The sequence below is a fragment of the Myodes glareolus genome, chromosome 2, assembly GCF_982192425.1.
Source record: "Myodes glareolus chromosome 2, mMyoGla1.1, whole genome shotgun sequence".
In the NCBI taxonomy this organism is placed as follows: domain Eukaryota; kingdom Metazoa; phylum Chordata; class Mammalia; order Rodentia; family Cricetidae; genus Myodes; species Myodes glareolus.
This window is the reverse complement of record NC_142027.1, coordinates 77,698,701-77,716,979: the sequence shown is the minus strand read 5'-3', so window position 1 is coordinate 77,716,979 and position 18,279 is coordinate 77,698,701. Positions and strand designations below refer to the sequence as shown.

Here is an 18,279-nt window from a genome sequence, read left to right as displayed (position 1 = left end):
AGTAGGGGCGAGGCGGGCGGCACTGGCCGGGAGGAGGGGTGCAGGGGTGAGCTGAGGGGCAGCCTCCGATGCCTGGGCAAGAGCTGCCGCCCCGGACTGGGGGGTGTCCGCCTCTGGCCCAGGGGAGGGGCACCCTAGCATCCCGCGGCTCGCCAGTCTGCGCACCCACAACAAATCCACGTGTGCGGGGCCCGCAGGAACCCGCACCTCAGCATCTGTATTGTGTAAACCGTTGCGTTGCAGAACGCGGGTCCCTTCCGATCTTGCCCACTGGGGTAACAGATCCGGAGACTGAGCCGGGTGGAAGGAGAGGGAGCGCATGCACCACAACAAACGCACGTGTGCCCCGCTAGGGATCTGGGGGGTGCAGCTAGTCCTGCTCAACAGCCCTGCTGAGGCGCCTGCGGGTAGGTTATTGTCCCAGCCAAACCCGTGGGTGCGGTTCTTGGAGACGACACTCACTGCTGGAAGGCGAGAGCCGTTTCGAAAAGGTGTCCTGTGAGGGGTCGGACTAACCCTGTAGATTTTAAAAGGAAAAACAAACAAGAAAGAGACTACCAAAACCCCCACCCCCACTTGTGTGTTCTACCCTTCGGCACGTGCCTTGAGGTGACAAGCCCTCCCCTCTCCCCCCTCCCCGAGGTTTCCTAGAGATGCGGGTTGAACCAAGAGTCTGTAGTTATCCTTTAAAACAGACTCTGTCCGACACACCATTGTCCCCCGTGCTCTGGCGACTGCCTCTGTTGGGGAATCTCGAGCGCCTCCCTAGCCTACCAAAAGAATAGTCCGATTTAAACCAAATCCACCAGTGAGGTCTTGGGGTTCGCTTGCACTTCGCCTCGGAGGTCCCTGTGCCTAGACCCTCCAGGTGTCACTGGCTCCTCCTCTTCACGCAAGGCCACCCAGGTCCTCTTGTCGTTTCCGAGGCTCGCGAAGGTAGGTCGGTTTGGGTGCTTTCGCTTTACTTTCCGTCTGCTCATGCAGCCAGATTTTACTTAGTGAGATCTGGGCTTGGCAGCCCTGAGGATGGGGTGGGGGTGGGGTGAACGGATCCTGGGCGACCTGTGCAGAAGTGACAGCACCCCGCCTAACTGATGCTTTACTTCGGATAGTTCCTCTAGAGGCTAAGCGGTCTCTGAGGAGAGCTGGACAGCCTCCAGCCATGGACCATTGTTACTGCAAGGGTCCAGGCGACAACTAGAGAACCTTGTATTTTACAGGCAGGAAGCTGAGGTCTGAAAGTTCAGCCTCCTGAGTGTGGGTCTTCCAGTTGCTCTGCCTTCATCCGAAGGATTCTGCGGTTAGCTTAAAAGGCAGTCGCCTTAGGCAGAGCAGTTGAGAGTTAAACAAAGAAAATAATTCAAATTGGGATCTGCACCCTTCCATTATGCCTTTCAAGAGTTCCCTGTGCAGCAGAGAAGAGAGATTTAGAAATTCCCCGCTCGCCAGCCTATCCTGCTTCCATAACTTTCTTCTGCTCTCCTGGCTGCCCCCTTGTTCTCAAGTTGAACTAGGGCCAACTATAGAGCCTTAGATGTTTTGCCTCATATCCCGGCGCTAAGAGGCCTTTGTTTGGGCAGAAGCAGGGGCTGTTGACATCAGCCCCATTGGGAGGAAAGTGTCTCTTGTAATCTGCTGCTCCTGAGCCCCTCGCTGGAGAACAAAGCATTGTTTTCATTGATTCTATTTAATTAATTTATCTATTGTTTATAAGTCCCATGGAAGTAACTGTGCTTTTCGTGTTTGGCAGGGGAGAAGCAGGCAAAGGAAAGATCTCTGAGGCCAGTTTCCCCAAAGCTAGCTGGGATCTGTGGCCCCTCCTTTCATCCCTCACCTCCTAGGTGTGTTTACCTTCCCCTTGCTTTCCAGATGGTTTAACTTTGTCATGCCAGCGTAAAAACCACAGCTCTCAACTTATGGATAAGGGATAGTTCATTCTGGAGCCACTTTGAGCAGCCGTGGCCTGGGAACACAGATTTAGGTGATTTCTAATTCCATGTTCTAACATGGAAGAGGTTACAGGGAGCCTTTCTAGCTTTACAGAACAGAGGAAGTCATAAATTAAGTCAAGTTTAAAATACGTTGGTGGGTCCATCAGAGAGGCAGGTATATAGAAATGCTACATAAAAAACACTGGAAGCTTTTCTATAGACTCAAGATGCTATCTGGTGGCATTCCTTGCTTTTAGTTTCCTGCTAAGTTAATAGATTCTAAAAGGCTTTCTATCTTGAGTTCCAAGATGTTAATTTCGGCATGAGGGGTGGTGAGGGTGGGGCAAAGAATGGGCGAGGAATGACTTTCCCGGAGGACCAGAACTTAGCCCAGGATAAAGTAATTAGCCTCTGGACCTGCAAACTTCCAATCTTCACAGCACTGAAATTCTAATCAACCAATTGGTCCTTACAGGCAGATCACAGCTAGGTGCCTGTGTCTCCTCAGAATGCTACCCCTATCATGAACTTGAGGCTCCTCAACCCTTTTGCTTCTCATATGGGAAAATTTAGGACCCAAGAAGAGAAATTACTTCCCAATACACAGAAATACTGTCAACTGCCTTTTAGTGTCTCTTTTTGCGTCAAAGGGAAGGTGTTGCATCAAACAAACTGCTGTTGGTACCCCAGAGTAAAACCGAAGTTATTATGGTTGCTATGACAACACTCTTTAAAGTAATCGGAAGAGTTCCTTAAGGATTTAAATGGGTTTGGCTGGTAAGCAGAGGAATGGATGCTGCTGGGAGGTCCAGTGTAGTGGGTTGCAGTTAACACTGAGGTTCAGTTTCCTTTGACTTGCTGAGTGGTTCACTTTGCGCTTGTCCCTGGGAGCTGCTTTGCAGATATTTGCAAAGCAAAAGACAGTGGGAAGTCAGAAGACCAGAGACTCCTTAGCTTCTGAGCTGGGCTCGGTTTTTCTCTTTCCTGGTGAATCTGCCAGAGTCTGTCCTGGCTCTCCTGGGAAGTAGGTGCTGCTGGAGGCCTTAGAGCCTGAGGAGGGTGTGAACGGATGGTTCATTGCTCATACCTGGCATCAGTGTGTGGTTTTGTGGGTAAGAAGAACTTAGTTAGGGAAACAGGATTTTTTTTGCATATTTAGTGCAATAACTTTTTTGTTGTTTATTCATGTTTTTACATCCTGACCCAAGTTTGCCCTCCCAGTCCCTCCCCACCAACCCCCTCCAACCAATCCTCCTCCATTTCTATTCAAAAAAGGCCACATCTCCCATGAATATCAACCAAACATGGCATATCAAGTTGCAGTAGACTAAGCACTTCCCCTTGTATTAAGGCTGGGCAAGGCTAATCCAGTAGCAGAGAAGGGTGCCAAAAGCTAGCAAAAGAGTCAGAGACAACCCTTGTTCCCACTGTTAGGAGTCCCACAGGAGGACTAAACCACACACTTGTAACATATTTGCAGAGGGCCTAGATCGGTCCCATGCCAGCCATCTTTGAGCCTACGTTAGTTGATTAAGCGGATTTTCTTATGATGTCCTTGACCCCTCAGGCTCCTACAATCCTTCCTATCCCTTTTCCACAGGATTTCCGGCATGCCCCCTAGTGTCTGCATGTTTCCCTTAGTCGCTGGATGAAGCCTCTCTGTTGATAGTTGGGCTAGACACCATCTATGAGCATAGCAGAATATCACTAGGAATCATTTCATTGACTTTTATTTTATTTTATTTTTATTTTTTGACAGTCGTGTCTGGTTCTATCCTAGGACTCTGGGTCCTGGCCCTCATAGATTGCTGTGAGTTTCCATTGCACTAGGTTTCCAGCTTGTCTAGGAGATGCTCCCAGATTCCAGTTGTCTCTCTCGGTACCCTCTTCCTCCATCCTACCCCTACTTGACCTCTCCTGTTCCCATCCACACCCTAGCTCTCTGGGGAAACATGTTTGTTTGTTTGTTTGTTTATCTTGCTTGCCTGCATGTGGTCTCACTTCATGGTAGCCCCTGGCTTCCTTAGATGGGTCTTTATAAGCTCATATGTAGCACTAACATACTTTGCAATGTTATTGTTCCATGTTACATACTAGGGATGGATTTCCTAAGTCATTACTAGAAAGGTCATGTCAGCTTTCTGAATTGAAGTGTTCTGATTATAAAAATAAGACATTCCTGTTGAAGAACATGCCAAAAAGGATTGAGAAACAGGGGAAAAATATTCTGCTATCCCAAACATCCTTGTACTATCTGGCAATTTTGTTTCCGGATTTCATAAACAAACAAACAAACCTAAACCAAACAGAAAATAAGAACTCATGGTTTTTTTTCCTTCAAAATAATTGAGAATAATTGTATGTATAGTTATAGTTCTTTGATTTCCGTTTACATTAAAGTTTTGACGATGACCACATCAGCTGATGTTTCCATGGACCTATGAGACCTGGTCACTTTAGTGTTTGTTTCAGTGAGGGCATGCCAAGGAAGAAGCCTCCACCTCCTTCTCCTATCCCTTCCCTGTCTCACATCTTCAAACATTAGCCACGGTTTTTCTTTGAGAAATTCAGAAGCCCTGGCAATACAACAAACATGGAAGGACCCTGTGCATGGCCTTGAAGTATGGCCTTGTTCTTGTGACCTCCAGAATCATAATAACAAAGTTTCTATAAATGCCCACTGAACAACTCCAGAGTCATTTATTACCTCATTTGATATATTGAGTAAAAGCCCATTAATCCAAAGGAGGAGAGAGACCCGAATGACAAGAGACCAGTGCCCGATGGTGCTGATCACGGAGGAGAGAACCTGTCGTGACGGGGAGAGCAGTAGACATGGCTGTGGAGGCCATCCCTGCAGTCATTTTTACCTGTTTCAACTGATATTGCAGCTAACATGCTAACAGACTGGTTTCAGTTTTCTTTCCTGGATCTCCATAGGCTAGAGTCCCGACCTTTGGGTTATCGGGTCGTGCTGTAAAAGGCATGGCTGGCTGTTGAAGAAACCCTGGACCCTGCCTTGACCTCATTACTCTGAAGCATGTCCCAGATATCTTATTAGCCAAGCCATAAATATTTCACTCAGCCTGATAATGCAGATTGAGTTGTGTTGGCTTCGGGCCTTTCTCTTCTCTTGCCATTATGGGAACCGTTCAAGCTTTTGGGGAGCTGGCCAAGGAGGGGAGGGCACAGCAATCCTGGGAACTGTTTAAGCTTTGCTGCTCAAATATGGAGGTCATGCCATGTCTCGAAAAGACAAAAACAGAGACTACAGGATACAGAATTTAGAGTCAGGAGACCCAATTTAAGCAAGATTCTACCTCTTATCTTAACTAGTTGTCTGCTTTTGGTAAATGACTTGGATTTTCACAAAAAATATTTATTTATTTATTTATTTTTACAGCACATTTACAAAAATTTGGTGACTACTGACCAAGGTAACCTCAGATGGCCAGTATCAGTTAGGTCTAAATCATGCTTGAGCCTGGCCTTCCTTTCTGAGAGGCAGGGTTTCCTGAGGTGAGAGTTGGGGGAGAGGGCCCCACCGGGCCCACCCTCCCTGTCACGCTCTACTGAGGTGTGCCTAAGGCGTGGTTGCTCTGACACACAACTGACCTCCAGTGACAGTAACTCTGCCTGTCACTCTTCCTGCTGTCCCCTCCCAGATTGCCCGCCCTCTCCCCCCTCCCGCTCTGCTTCACGGATGGGGCAGAGACAGTCTTGGTTCTGCCATTCATTCCTTGAGTGACATGGCCTTCTGAAGCCCCTCTTTATTAGGAGAAGGGGCAAGAGTTCATGCCTATCTATCTCTGACTTCAGTGAGTCTTGGTTTCTTCTGGTGCTGGAGCCTAGAAGGAGGAGAGAGGGTCTGGTGTGGTAATCAATAAGGTCTCGGTTTACTGACATTCTCATTATTCCTAAGCTTAGCCTGTGACTTGTGGTCTCTGTATAGCTTGGGGCATGCCAGGCATTCAACAGTTGATTTTCTCTGCTGTCCCCATTCCAGCTCTGATAGCCAGTCAAAGATGTATGCCAGTTTGAGAGGCTTTCTCGCAAAAACAATAAGGGAAATTATTTTATAAGATTCAGATAATAAGGAATTAACCAACTTCCCATATGCTGTTCCTCCCACACTCCATTTGTTTGTTTGCCCGCAGCCCTGGTGATCAAACCCAGTCGCATGCATCCGAGGCAAGGGAGCCCTGAGCCCTGGCCTCAGCCCATCCACTTCCCTAAAGTGATTTCTCCTTACAGTGATTCCCTTCAGCCCTTTCTGCTCCAAGTATTTATGGTCCTACGCAAACACGTTTTTTTGTTTAGTTGCTTGTTTGCTTCTTGAAACAGGATCTCACTGTGTTGCCCTGGCTGGCCTTCAACTCACAGAGATTCACCTGCCTCTGCCTCCCCAGTGCTGGGCTAAAGTTGTGGGCCACCATGCCTGCCTGGCTCAGATGTGCTTTACAAACTCAGTTTATGGATGACATCATGACTGCCACTTTACAGATGAGTCTTTTCAGTGTGTTGTGTGGAAGGGAACGCTTTCCCTATCAGTGTGCACTTACTATTTTTTTCAGTTCTGCATCACTGTCTATTTTTTGAGTATACTTACTTAACGTATCTTCTGCTGGCAGATATATTCGTCTGTTTCCATAAAACATGTTTCCACTGTTGTTTACACGTTGAGGTGGTTGTAAATGTCAGTGAGTTACAAGAAGCCGGCTCATCAGACTCTGGGGAAAGTGGCAAGCGCGTGAGCCCAGGGACACAGGGACACTGAGGACCACCCTGAAACACTGGACTAAAGGCTACTCAGAATGCTAGCAAGAGACTGTATTTGGATGAAGAGATATTTTTGGAACTAGCCTGACCTGGTTGGGTGCCCTCAGCTGCAAGTGCAAAATCCGAGAAAGAGGAGCCTTCTTCCTCCCTCCATGGAGTCAACTTCACCTGTTTCTGGTCTCAGGGTCAGGCCTGGGGATCTTAGGGAGAGTAAGGGGGTGGGGGATGGGAGAAGTGAGAGAAGGTGATGTTTGTTCCCAGGCTCTGAGGGAGGGGGTTTTCTGCTCCATCTTGCTTTCAGATCCTTTAGAAGGCTCTGCCTCCTGAGTCCCTCCCACTGAGGCGGAGCTCTCGCAAGGTGGGTGCTAAAGACACACTGGTGACGGAATCCATGTGAAAATTGGAGCTTCTTATCCTGGAGGAGTTAAAGAAAAATAAGAGGCTTCTCTTATGGAGAGTCATGCTGAGTGATTGGTATGGAAAGGAGAACCACGATGAGGAACGGGTGGTGGGCTGGGAGGGGTGGCTGTAGGTGAAGAAAACAGAACTGCCCACTGGCTGGGGAGGGAGCGATGTTGCAAGGTGGAGAACCTCTTTTCAGGGAGATGCCTCAGAAGTTGATAGAAGCAGAAAGCAAGGATGTCCTTGGCTGTGTAGGAAGGAGCAAAAGATGCGTACTAGGATTGAGGCCCTGGGACAAGGCGAGGACAGAAATGCCCGTTTTCATCGACTCTGCAGGGTGGAATGAGGTGGAGGCCTTCAAAAAGGCCTAACTTTAGTTTCCCCTGGAAACTAAACGGAGCTTGGCAACCCTCCACTGCTCCGTCCTTGACTTCAGCTCGGCCTGACCTCATATTCATAAATTATGTTCACATGAATAAATATACCACATACACTTGAGAGGATCAGGAAACCTGGCAACTGGAAGAGAACTATGTGTCCTAGGAGGATCACTGTAGAGTTCTCCGCATTAGAACCTTTCTAAATCCGCTTCTCTCTTCTGGCTAGTAGAGTTCTAGGGCTCTGATGCTACTGCTTGATTTATTTAGTTATCTTAAATTGCATGGCCGGGAATCAAACCTGGGGCTTCGTGCATGTAAGGCAAGTACTCTACCAGTTAAGCTGGACAGCCAGCCCCTCAAGCGGCTTTAAAATCTGGATCTTGTATCCTCTTGATGGTCTTCTGGGCTGGAGCAGAGAGTCCTACTGTATCATTTTGCTTAAGCCTCAGTTTAGTCTGATGAGGGAAACATGGCTGTTGTAGTGAAGGCCGCTTGTTTGTTTCCTGCCTGTTTGGCAGCTCAGACCCTAAATAATCACATGAAAACTGTATTAATTAAATCACTTCTTGGCCCATTAGCTCTAGCTTCTTACTGGTTAGCTCTTACATATTAATTTAACCCATTCTATTAATCTGTGTATCACCACATGACTGACTTATTAGCTAAAGTTCCAGCATCTGTCTTTGCCGGGGCTACATAGGTTCTCTCTGACTCTGCCTTCCTTCTCCCAGCATTCGGTTTAGTTTTTCCCACCTATCTAAGTTCTGCCCTATCAACAGGCCAAGGCAGTTTCTTTATTAACCAATGGTATTCACAGCATACAGAGGGGAATCCCCATCACATGGCACAGGTTTTGCTGTGTTCTTGGTTTCCATTAGGCACTGTGTGTGTGTTTTCCACCCAACCCTGATAGCAAAACTGGGTTTTTTTGACACTAGTAGCTCCATTTTGCAGATGAGAAAATCAAGCTCCAGAGTTGACCAGAGACTTGCCCACAGTCCTGCTGCTGTTGGGGTGCAGTCAAGAGTGGAGGTGGCTCTTTCTCTACAGTCAGCTGCAGTTGACTTCGCTGGCAGCATTCTCCAGGCCTTTGGGGTCTGAGACATGCTTAGTTTTGTTGTTTGTGGGGAGCCTCTAATTGAGCGTGAAGGTCTTCCCTCATTCCCCATGTGCCATACCCCGTTATTCCCTGTTTCGTGGGCGTGGGCGAGGAAACAAAAGCCAAAAGTGACCTGGTGACAAGTCCAAAGGCGGGTCACTCAGTGAACTGAGCCGCTCGGACTTGAGTGTGCACATCCTGCTCTCCAGTCAGACTTTTGGCCTCCACTCCAGGGCCTGCAGGGGCAGGCTGGGCCCCGACTTGCTGGCTGAGATACCACTCTTTTTCTTTCGGTCTTTCAAGGGGCGCATCCCCCCCAAACCTTCACCCTTCCACCTGTGTGCTGGTGTTAACCCACCTCTGCCCGAGACCGGTTGCCTGATGTAGCCCCTCCCCATGGCCTGGTTCTCGGTGCTCTCCTATTTATTCGGCCAACCAGTAGATCAGAAATCTTCAAAGAAGCCTTTATGTGACAAAGAGAAAGAAGACCTACCTTTCTTAAAATGTTTCAGATTCATATGGGAGTTCAAGAGTTACCTGTGAAACCTATGGGACTGGGATGGGACCTGGGGTGGGGTGGGGTGGAGAAGTGGGCGGGGCAAGGGTCTTCAGCAGACCTGATAGGTAGGAGGGATTTGGAAAGGAACAAAGCTCACTTAAAAACAAAACTGCTGTCTTACCCAAAGGTGAATGGGCTCTTCCGCTGTTGTCTTCATCTCCCAAGATTGTTTCTGGTTTCTGGTTTGCTGTAGGTTTTGGGCTAGAGGGAGGAACTGTAGGGTCGTTGTTCAAAGCAAAGTTTACTGAAAATTAAAGTGAGACTTCGAAGACAGAATGATGAGATTGGGGGCTGAAATAAAGTTACAGAATTACAAGAGAAATAATGGAGGAAAACTCAGACGATAAAGCGTCGAGTATAGCAGAAGCTCAGCGGCAGAGCGCTTTCCAGCTGAGTAAAACTCGGGGCTCAACTCCAGCAACACACGCACCTTGCGAAGGGAACTGCACCGGACCAAACAAAGACACGCCTGCCGTCTGGAGGCCGTGTAAAGGCGAATTTAAAACAGGGGAAATTAAAAAAAAAAGTAATTCCATTTTATTCAAAAATGTTATCGTGCACGGTTCCATAAAGTCCCTTCCAACCCTCATGTTCGAGCGTCAGCGAATTCATGGAGGGCACACATGTCACTCTTGTTCGTGTTCTTGTTGTCCAGAATTTGGTCACGTGGCCGCGCGTGGCTGCAAAGGTGTCTAGCAGGTCTCCGGCTGGGCGTTGTGTATCTCCTGGGGTTGGGACTGGAGAATGCTCTTCGAATGAGTTCTGAACCAGACCTGGGCAATCGTGTCTCTAAAACAAAACAGGAGAAGGCTCATCTAAAATGGTGGTCACTACACATTAGTGCCGCGAGGGTAGAGTGGGGTGGGAGGTGCAAATAGACGAATAGGGCAGTGGCAGTGTCTTTCCGCGGGTATTTGGGAGTCGGTGACATAAACACCCACCTCCGAGCAAAACAAAGGCTGACCTTGATCACCAAACCCAGAAGCTGCTGGAGAAAAGGCCTCCCAGAGGAGATAGTTTGGCTGGGTGCTGAAGCTGAGTTCTGAGGTTAGGCTTTGGGAGAGGAACATTCCTGACCCAGGGTGGTAGTGAAACCCCTGTGGGGGAGTGAAAGTCCGTGGCCTGTCTGGGTCGTTGTGAGTCACTTGTTGTGGCTGGGAAGACAAATGGAAGAGTAGCTACTGTTCATTCTGAAGCCTCAGCCTGCCGGAAGGCAAGCACCTGGCTGCATAGACCGAGGCTTTCGGCACCAGATGATAAGCTGAGGACGTGACTGCTCCGAGGTGTGGTTGAGGGGAAGGTTTTTCTGTAGATGCGAGGCATCTGGAAGACTCGGGAGCAGAGAGAGGGAAAGTAGTAGATTGAACATGGCAACCAGACTGGACGTGGCCATGAGAGGAGAGGGGAGAGAGTGAGAGAGGGGAAGAGAAAGTGTGGACAAAGGAGACCAAGAGAGAGGGCACCTAGAGAGGAAGACAAAAGAGAGAATGTACAGCCCACAACAGTAGGTTTATATGGGAACAAGAAGCTGGGGGATGGGAGCCCATGAGCTAGAGAAGTTTAGGGCAGGGGGCAGGGTGAGAAGAGCCAGAATGCCTGTGTAGACTCGAGAACAGGTACTTGTGATACTGAGTGAGCCTGGAGGCCAGCACGTTCTTTGGTAGGCTAGTAGGCACCACAGATAGCCATTTGCCCCCTTTGACAGTGATTAGGAAATGGCTCCTTTGGGAAAGGGGAGCGGGTGCCAGACTTTGGTGGACCTGATGGTGTCTGAAAGCCCAGCAGCCCTGTGGAATGCATTGTTGTTTCTCCTGTGCAGACGAGGACACTGAAGTTGAAAGTGGAATACCAAAAATCACGCAGTGTAAAGTTGTGATTTGTACCTCATGGGCTCTCTGAATGCCAAAGGCTGTGGTTTCCTCTTGTGCTATGATTTACAGTGAGACCTGATTGCTATCTTAATGAAACAAACAAGCAAAAAATACAGAAGACAAATGTGACATAGGTATTTCTCAGGTTGCATTTTATCAATAAACATATTACGTTTTGTAGGTGAATATTTTATGTGCTTGCATAATTATGCTTACCTATAAAATAGACTTTAGCTGTGTCTTAGTTACTGTTCCATTACTGTGAAGAGGCACTATGACCAAGGTAACCGAGGTAAAGAAAGCATTTAATTGGGGACTGGCTTACAGTTTCAGAGGGTGAATCTATGATCATGACGATGGGAAGCCGACAGGCATGGAGCTGGAGCAGTAGCTGAGACCTTTACATCCTGCAGCAGATATCTCTATCTCTATCTATCTATCTATCTATCTATCTATCTATCTATCTATCTATCTATCTATCTATCTATGGAGAGATGCTAGACTTGGTGTGGGTCCACTTCCAGTGTCATATCTCCTCCACCCAGGCCACACCTCCTAATCCTTCTAATCTTTCTCAAACGGTGCTACCCCCTGGTGACTAAGCATAGAAACATGTGAGCCTATAGGGACCATTCTTATTCAAACCCCCACAAGCTGTACATTTTATAGCTAAAGTTTTAGCTCTGATAACTATCTATGGTCTAGACTCTGGCATCCAGTCGCTTAATGACATCCCTAATTTCTTTGTTCCTAAAAGGGGTGAGAATTACGCCACTGCCTAGTCTCAGAGGTCTTATGTTCAAATTAGGTTGCAGCTGTCACAGGACAAACGAGGATTATTGTGGACACGGGCTTGACCTTCCTAAAAGTATACGATGGCTAAAGCCCGGCAATTGCCTGAGGGAAGGCGCACAGCCAGGGACAGGGCCCCTGAAGCGTTGAAACTAGCAGCTTGGTCAAGAGGCGTGGCACTGTGCTGTCCTGACTCAGATAAGCTGCCCCGGGCTGCTCTGGGAGGCAGCAGAGAAGGCTGAGCTGGCACGGGTGCTGCCCTGGCTTGGTGAAAGAGTTCCTCCAGCCTTTCCGGTTGCTGGGAAATGCCTGGGCTAGGGAGTTGGTTTGGATGACTGTCAACAGCTTGGCGAGGGTGGAGGAGACTGTCCAGACGTGCCAGGCCATGAGGAATGTGAGAGCTGCCAGGCGAGCAGTCCCCTGCCACATCTGGGAGAGGCTGGTGGCTGGGAAAGAGACAAGATGGGGTTGTCAGGAACTGTGGCGACAGTCCTCATTCTGCAGAGGTACCTGTGAGGACAGAGTGGGCCTGGGTAAACTAAATCTAGGTGAAAGGGCATCGAGGTCTCACTGCTGATGTGGCGTGACCTGAAGCACCCATCTTCTACTCTCATAAGAACGGGATCATTCTAGATCTGGGGAGGGTACCGTCATGATCTGGAGGTCCAAAATCCTTAGTATAGGAGACTAGTGTGCCCACATGTATGGGCGTGGTCGCACAGATGTTAAGTATCGAGTACACTCCATACAGTTGAAGGGGTCTACCTTTCTGTATCCTCTGATCTTTTAGCTCGTGAGAGCCAGGCCATATGTCACTATACTCAATGACAGACAGCCTTAACCTTAGTTCAAGTAAAGCCCCTGAAGCCCACAGAGAAGAGAGTTCTTTCATCTCTTGGATTATGGAGTTATCTGTTAGACTGTGGTTTCTTGGGCAGTAGGTATTGTGCATAGCCCCAAACCCAGCAGTGCTCTGGGCCATCTCAAGGAATGGGCTCAACTCTCCTGGTGCTCATAAGCCGCACTTGGCCATACCGCGTGAATAGCAGCTCTGCAGTGAAGGCCAAGAGAGCTGGTAGCGGGAGCTGTAGCAGCCAGGGCAAGCAGCACCTTGCATCTCTGCGTAGAGTCAAGCCAGGTAGTATCAGTCAAGCAAGCAGAAATGGGAGAGGGGACATGTCTAGTATGGCTTATGGCTGTGAACTCTGGTGGGGATCCAGACTTGGAGCCATGTTGGTCTGAGCCGCTTAGGAACCAAGGCCATAGGAGTTTGTTCCAGGTGAGTGAGGGAGGAAAGCAGCCAGCCTGGCGCTCTGACAAAAACCATGGGGCTGAGTCATTCATCTGTGGGCTGCCTTTGTCAGGTAGTGTGCTGCAGGGCTGGAGGATGCTGGCCCAGGGTCTGAGCTAAAGGAGGAGGCTAATGACAGCGTATGTTCCCCAGGGATGCTTCCTGCTAGCCGGCATGTGGCGGCTTCTCTTTTTATCTTCATGAGAAGCATCTTATTCTGGGCTCATTTAGAGGAGGGAGGAGACCAGGCAAGGAGGAGCCCCGAAGCCTCGCCCAGGGCAGCACTCCTGTAACTGAAGAATTCTTCGGTCTCCACAGACAGTTTTGGTGACTCTCAAGGTGAGGGGAGCAGCTTGCCGTCAACCAGTTACTTTGCAGTCTCACTTCCTCAGGAAGCCCTTAGTATTTGGGGGTTGGGGGTGGGGAGTCACGTGTTTTCCAGCTAGAAAGGACTTGGGTTTAAATTCCAGATTTAAACTGTTTAAATTTAAGTGCTGTTTGTTCACTCCGTGAACTTGAAGACTTAGCTTCTCAGCTCCTCAGTTTGTGTCGTGACTGGCATTAGTTATTCCTACAGCATAGCATTGACATGTGTGCTTAAACTAGAGCTGACCATGTGACTGTGGTCAACAAATGGCTGTTTTAGAGACCACAGCCCAGTACCCAGAATTTACAAAGTGCTGCAAAAGACAAAACCGAGGAGACGACTGCCAATGAGCAATAGATTAATGGAATGGATAGGCAGTTCTCAAAAGAAGAGACACAAATGGTCAGTAAATATTTTAAAACCTAGTGAACATCTGCAGTTATTAGGAAAGTGCTTTGGGATACCACATCATCCTAATCAGAATGCTGTCATCAATAAATCTGATAACCAATGTCAGAGAGGATGTGGGGACGGAGAAACCCTTATTCGTTGCTAGTTGGAGTGCAAATTAGACAATCAAATCAGTACAGCACAAATTATTATGGAGGACCCTCAAAAAATGAAAAATAGGATTTCCACATGACACCGCCATTCTACTCTTGGGCATATACCTAGAGACTCCATGCCCTATAACAGAGATGCTTGCGCATGCATCCGTGTTCATTGCTGCTCTGTTGACAATAGCAAGGAAGCGGAGGCAACCAAGATGGTCATCAACAGATGAATGGATCATGAAAATGTACTTATTATGTGTTATAAATAAAAAGGAAAGTTATAGGAAAATGGAAGGACCTGGGAAGTATAATAGTAAGTGAGGTGACTCAAACTTGGAAACAAACCATGGTTGTCCTCATACTTGGATTCTAGCCTATAACATATGCATGCGTGTATGGAAACAGGTGTAAGAGTGGTGTCTTAGGGTTTCTATTGCTGTGAAGAGACGCCATGACCACAGCAATTCTTATAAAGAAGAACATTTAATTGGGGCTAGCTCACAGTTTCAGAGGTCAGTCCATTATCATCATGGCAGGACATGGTGGTGTGCAGGCAGCCATGGTGCTGGAGAAGGAGCTGAGGGTTCTGCATCTTGATCCGCAGGCAGCAGAAGGAAACAGAGTGCCATGCTGGGCATTGCTTGAGCATAGGAAGCCAGGAGAAGGCATCCCATTTTCTGTAAGTGGAAGTAAGGATGGTTGTGCCCTGCCATGTGGGTGCTGGGAGTCAAACCCTGGTCCTCTGTGAGAGCAGCAGGTGCTCTTAGATGCTGGGCCATCTCCCTCATCCTGAAAACATGACTTAAAAGGTGTTCTGGGAGAAGGGTTTTGTAACCTGATATTTTCTCCCTTTTTTTCTTTGTTTATACTATATAAAATATCTATTATAATATATTTAATTTATAATAATTATATTTATTATAATAATACAATTAATAATTATTATAATAATTTATTATAATATATTTAACTTATACATTATATTTCTATAGATAAAGTGTGACTTTAATTTCAAAATTAACTATGATAGTTCCTTTTAATGGTTATTTTCAGTTATTGCTCACCTAATGGGCCAGATTCTGCTAGGCACTGCACACGCAAAGGCGGATGAGAAACAGTTTCTCCCTGGAGGAGCTTCAGTCTGTGAGGAGAGAGGGCCATGTGCAGTGAGGCACAAGAGCTGGACCAGTTGTTGATGGAAGGAGAGAAAGGGCAAGGCCAGAGAAGCAATGGGAACCCCGTCCCACCCACAAGACTATAAGGAAGAAAGAGCAGTTTTCCAGACATTTATAGCACGAGGACCAGGCAGAAGCGGCACTGTTGGAATTTGGCCATAGACTTCCTCACAAGAAAGGCAGGAGCTGATGGTAGAGACTCCCTTGGCGAGCAAACCCGTGGGGCTTCGACTCCTGCTGGCATTTGAGCCCACTCAGGTCGGGCTAGGGCAGGGTCTATAGTCAGGTGGGTGGACATAGGCAGGGAACCCAGCCAAGCCTGACTATAAGAGGGTGTTAATGGGCTACTTGTCATTACAGAGTTCTTCCAGGCTCAGGGTTCAGGTCATACGTGGGCCTCCCAAGCCGTGAGACTCATCACTCGACTGGGATCTATGAATGCTGAGAGCAGGATCCAAGGAGCGTGGGCAGGAAGGGCTTCACGGTCCAGGAGTCCTGAAGTGCTGATAGCAAGCTGGGAAAGAGTTCAGGGGACAGAGCGACTTCTGCATTTACGTAAAAAAGAACTAGGGGTGCCCTTGTTATTCAGGGTCTCGGTAATCTACAGACAAATGTAAAGCCATGTGATAGACATTTCGTGAGTCATTTGGATGAGATAAGAACAGACGCTTACTTAGGTCTACCGGGCTGTTGTGTACCATCTAACTGAAAATAGAAGCGGATACAGCAAGTTTCATTTGCTGGACTCTGCACTGTTCCTACAGACAGTATGAACTTCACGTTTCTCTGCTTCAGTCACTGTTAAATCCAGTACTCAGAACCACACCTGCTTCACAAATGGGAATGTGGCGTGAGAGGTGGTGACTCACCCCACCTTGCTGCTCTCACTAGCTCAGATGCAGTCCCCTGGGTCCTGTGTTCTCACCTCTGGCCACCGTGAGTGTACCTGAATGTAGCCCCCCTTCTGCCCCAAGCTAATGAAACTGAAGTCTTTGTCAGAAGGCTCTGGGCAGTATCCTCTTCTGAAAGCTCTGCAGGTAATCCCCAGGCAGCCGTGGTTAGGAACTGTTGTCCTGTGGTATGTAGAGGTGTTTCTCACTGTCTTCCTTTTCTTCACAAGGCCCACCCCACCTTCTTGACAGCCAGGGTCTCACATTTGCCTGAGAAACGGTGCAGATGAAGAGAAGGTTCGCATTGTTTATCTTAGCCGGTTCAGGTCACTGTAACAGTAACAGTTGAGATTGAGAAACCCACGATCAAGGCATTGGTAAAATTACTTCTTAGTTCCCAGCTGGTATATTGCAAGGGGCTGCTGTCTCTCTGAGGTCTCCATAAGAGCACTAATGCCATCTGCGATGGCAGAGCCTTCCAGACCTCATGAGATCCAGCTTCTAATATCACTGTGCTGAAGGGTAGGAATTCGATGTTCGAGCTTTTGGGGATGTGAATATTGAGACTTTAACACATCTCCATCACCAGATTTGTGCCCGTATGTTCCCCTTTCTGCCTGTTGGCATGGGGGCACCCGTGTCTTAGTCACTGTTCTATTGCTGTGAAGAGACCCCATGACCAAGGCAACTCAAAAAAAGAGCATTTAATTGGGGACTGGCTTACAGTTTCAGAGGTGTAGTCTGTTCTCATCATGGCAGGGAGCATGGCAGCATGCAGGCAGATGTGGTGCTGGAGAAGGAGCTGAGAGCTCCATCCTGATCTGTAGGCCAAGAGAAATGGCCCTGGGCCTGGCTCCGGTATTTGACTCTAAGCCTCCCACTTTCTCTACACTTCCTAATCCTTCTAATCCTATCAAAGAGTTCTACTCCATAGTAACTAAGCATTAAAGTATATGAGCCTGCGGGGGGCCATTTTTATTCAAACCTCCACACTCCCCGTTGCTTGCCCTCTTTATTTGTGAATCTGTCTTATTCTGTCTTAATTAAAGGTGTGGCTCTGACAACTCTTCTCTCTCCAATATTATTTTTCTGTTGTAACATTCCACCTGTTCCCATCCCTCTAATGTATCTACCTAATTGCCCATGTATTGAACAACCTATCGCTGAATGGCCACTTTGTCTCTCCACTACCCATCTGTGAATGCCTGCACATTTCCCCTGATTTCTTACGCATTCTAGTCATTGCCCTATTTTTCTGCTCCTGAAAAATAATTTTCTGTTTCTTTCCTGCGGTTTATCTTCTCTCACTCCCATTTAAGTCTGGTCTGAGCATCAATTTTTTTTTTCCTTTTTGCTCTCCAAGCCTCTACCCATTAGGCGCATCAATAATCTGCCACAAGCAATGGCCACATCTCAAGCCTTGTCTTGGCTTCTCTGTAGGAGCTTGTATAACAGGTTGTCCCACCCCATTTTAAAGGTGTCTTCTCCTGGCTTTTGGGGCATTCTCCTTGCTCTCTGCTTAGCCATCTTCCCTCACTTTCTGTGGCTGGCTCGTCATCACCTGATTGATCACTTTGGCCTCTTCTCTGGACCTCAGTCCCTACCGATCTCCTTCAGTCTGTTATACTGAAAAGCCTCTCTTTGTACCACACTCCAGACCTTTCCCCTGACCCCCGTGCTCGTATGTTCAACCATCCACCAAGCAGGCTTTCTCAGTGGTGTAGCAGATACCCTAGTTACAACAAGCCTGGAAGCGAGCTGCTGTCCTTCTCTGAAGTCACTACCCTACTCCGACAGACAAGAGTCAGAACTTAGGACACCCGAGTCTTTCTAGATGTTTCTTCCAAGCCACATTCATGAGCACAAACCATGCTGTTTGTCCCTTTGTAGTAAATCAAGAGACAGATTGGTTATTTGGTTCATCAACTTCCTGCTGGCTCAGGACAGGCTCATCTCTGTTTTGAATCTTTAGGATAATTTTGTGCCTTGGCCTGCTTATATTTTTGCTTCTATGGCTTGCTTTCAAAAATTGCCAGATTGGTCATTTCAAAAGTTGCAATAATACATAATTTCTTTTTCTTTTTTTAATATAAGATTTATTTATTTATTCATTTATTCATTATATATATATATATATATATATATATATATATATATATATATATATATATATATATACAGGCCTGCAG

General features: G+C 47.5%; 1 protein-coding gene across 2 annotated transcripts in view; it reads left to right on the top strand.

Moving 5' to 3' along the window:
- Positions 1-18,279, top strand: part of St6gal1 (ST6 beta-galactoside alpha-2,6-sialyltransferase 1) — a 140,341-nt gene that overhangs the window by 321 nt on the left and 121,741 nt on the right. The window contains exon 1 of one of the 2 annotated variants that reach the window (XM_048453873.3): positions 809-936. The exons of the other annotated variant lie outside the window; for it this stretch is intronic. The gene's annotated coding sequence lies outside the window, so the exon portion shown is untranslated. Of the gene's footprint in view, positions 1-808; positions 937-18,279 lie in introns of those variants that run through there. 2 annotated transcript variants of the gene reach the window in all.